This window comes from Pygoscelis adeliae, unplaced genomic scaffold, assembly GCF_000699105.1.
Source record: "Pygoscelis adeliae isolate BGI_AS28 unplaced genomic scaffold, ASM69910v1 Scaffold186, whole genome shotgun sequence".
NCBI lineage: Eukaryota > Metazoa > Chordata > Aves > Sphenisciformes > Spheniscidae > Pygoscelis > Pygoscelis adeliae.
The window spans coordinates 7,314,886-7,317,298 of record NW_008825071.1 but is presented as its reverse complement, the minus strand read 5'-3'; the positions used below and the strand labels follow the sequence as shown (position 1 = coordinate 7,317,298).

At 45.0% G+C, this 2,413-nt stretch overlaps 1 protein-coding gene across 4 annotated transcripts in view; it reads left to right on the top strand.

Moving 5' to 3' along the window:
* The window catches only part of JARID2 (jumonji, AT rich interactive domain 2), a 236,018-nt gene that overhangs the window by 5,885 nt on the left and 227,720 nt on the right, over window positions 1-2,413 (top strand). The window contains exon 1 of one of the 4 annotated variants that reach the window (XM_009326496.1): window positions 1,114-1,157. The exons of 2 other annotated variants lie outside the window; for them this stretch is intronic. The gene's annotated coding sequence lies outside the window, so the exon portion shown is untranslated. Of the gene's footprint in view, window positions 1-1,113; window positions 1,158-1,316; window positions 1,390-2,413 lie in introns of those variants that run through there. One more of the 4 variants, XM_009326495.1, reaches the window with a different exon arrangement.

Sequence of the window (2,413 nt, the reverse complement as noted above, 5' to 3'; positions counted from 1 at the left end):
CCCCCGCTGCGCAGGCACCGAGTGCTGCTTCGGTGGCCCCGCTCCTCGTATCGCTGCGGGTTGTCATATCGGGAGCGGAGCCCGTTCAGGCTGCTGCTTTTCGGCATTTGCGAAATGAATTCTGAAAACAAAAAGGTGGTGAGAACAATGGAGTAAAGCCTGCGCGCTGCAGGCTGCCGTCGCAGGGCTTGGCTCCCCGCTTCGTAAGTGGTCGCAATTAAAAGTTCTCTTAAACTTTGAGAGCGTTATCTTTTGCGACTGATAACCCAGGAATGAGGAAATCCGTGTATGTATCTCTTTTTCTGTGCTTTAAAAACGCTATCACTTAATTTTTAAAAGAACTATGGCTGACTCATACAAATCTTTCTTCTCACTTTACCCTCCTCCTTCTCAAACATCTTTACATATCAAATATTGCCTTTTGGCTCAAGCCTCAGAAAGCTGACAGCTTTGTAAAGCATCAGCCGAGAAGCCAGACTGCATTCAGTATGCGCTTGGAATTAATAGTTCTTAAATGAAAAGCTTTGAAGTCTTAAGCGTAATTTCACAGGTGCATTCTTCTGCCCGTTTTTGTGATGCCGAACAGCAAATCTTCTGTTCTTGCTGGCTTAGGTCTCGGAGTATCAGACCTGGATTACTGTCTTTAAATACCTGCACAGTTCTGCCACCGCAGCAGATGGCAAAATATAATTAAGGAGTACTGTCGCCTCGTGTGATTTGTTTCCTTGTCCTTGCAGAGGTAAAAGTGCTGTAGTCTGCCATGAGGTGACACGCTTCACCTACGGACGGCCTGGTGAGCCCCTCAGACAGAGGGCCGGCAAGGCCTGTCCGGGATTAGCCTGCTGCAGACATCCGAGGAGGGCTCCTGTGAGTGCTGCAGCCCTTGAAACGATACTCTCTACTTGGGTGTGCTTCAAGTGGGCTCAAGGAGTTTTGGGGGGGGGACGGACGGTGACCACGCAGCACCGCCTTCCCCTGAGTACGGGTTGTTTGTGTGCGGGGGCCCGGCCCTGGGTACCCCGGGGCTTCAGCCCAACCCTCCTGCCCTGCTTTGTTTTATGCAGGAGTTTCCTCATTTCCCACCCACAGCTGACAGCATGCTTTAAGTTTGACCACTTCCTACAAGAAATAATGTAAATACAGCGGTGGCAGCAGAGGTAGTATTCAGTGTACATGGCATCTTATTTCAAATAACTTTCTGGAGCTTTCTTGTGCTGGGTCTTTTTCAGGCTTGCAGTAACGATTCCAGCAGCATAGCATGCTCAACTCTTATTTTTTTTTCGTATGTATAACTTCAGCTAACGGTGTAAGGATGCTAGCCGCACTTGAGATCCGAGTTTGGGTTCCTCTTAACCTTCTCCTGCTCTGTTGAGACTACAACGTTATGTTGTAAGTGGCTATAGGATGGCACATAACTAGAAACTAGTAATTAAAATCCTTTTTTTGAAGGAATATATACTTTTTGCTATCAACAAATGCTTTGCCCTGAGATACTAATGGACTCCTACTCGCTCCAGTGGATTGTGAGCCAGAAGTCTGTGTAAGATGCTGTCCAGAGTGAGTTATAATGAACCAAGGCCCCTGTGACAAGTTTCTAATGTTCATTCAGCACTTTCACCTTCTCTTATGAGGCCTACTAAGCTAGTATTAAAAATATATTACCCCTTCTTTTCTGTAGATGTAAAATAACAGCTAATGTAATGCATATGCTAAAGTGTGGTATAAACATCAGCTGATTCTGTAAGGCAGTAGCATTCCCTCCATTTTATTGTTTGATGAAACAGAAAGAAGTCTAAATTACTTGCCTGAAGCTACGTACTGTAACGGTGGCAGACATGGAACTAATCTGTATTTCTGCAGCCTCGTCCGATACTCTGTCCTGTAGCTTACGGGCTCTTGCTACGAGGCACAGCATCTGCTATACAGGGACTACTTTATGCGGTTCAAAGTTTCTTCAAGATTTTCCCCCTCCCCAGTTATGGTCTGGACTGTTAGATGAACAGTGTATTTTTAACATGATAATAAAGTAAAAGATGCATTTCAGTACGGATACTTGATTTTTTTTTTTTGAGTGATGATCATACCCTGCAGCTGATAGAGACCAGTTGATACTGTGATGACTCAGCTGTGGGAGTATTACATAAAGTAGGTCAATTTTTAAATCTCATAGTCTGAAGCTAAAGAGACTCCAGGTTTATAATTTGTATTTTGTTTATACACATTACTGATACTTCCTGGTTTGAACATAACTGAAAGTTCTTGAGGAGGAGGGAAATGGTTTTTGGCGTTGATTTGGGGGGGGGGGGGGGGGGGGGGTTGGCCATTTATATTGTATAGTGACTGAATTCAGTCAGCTTGAACTTGGGGAGGGAGGGGAAACACCAGCTGCTTTCATTTCTGAAGTTTCCAGTTT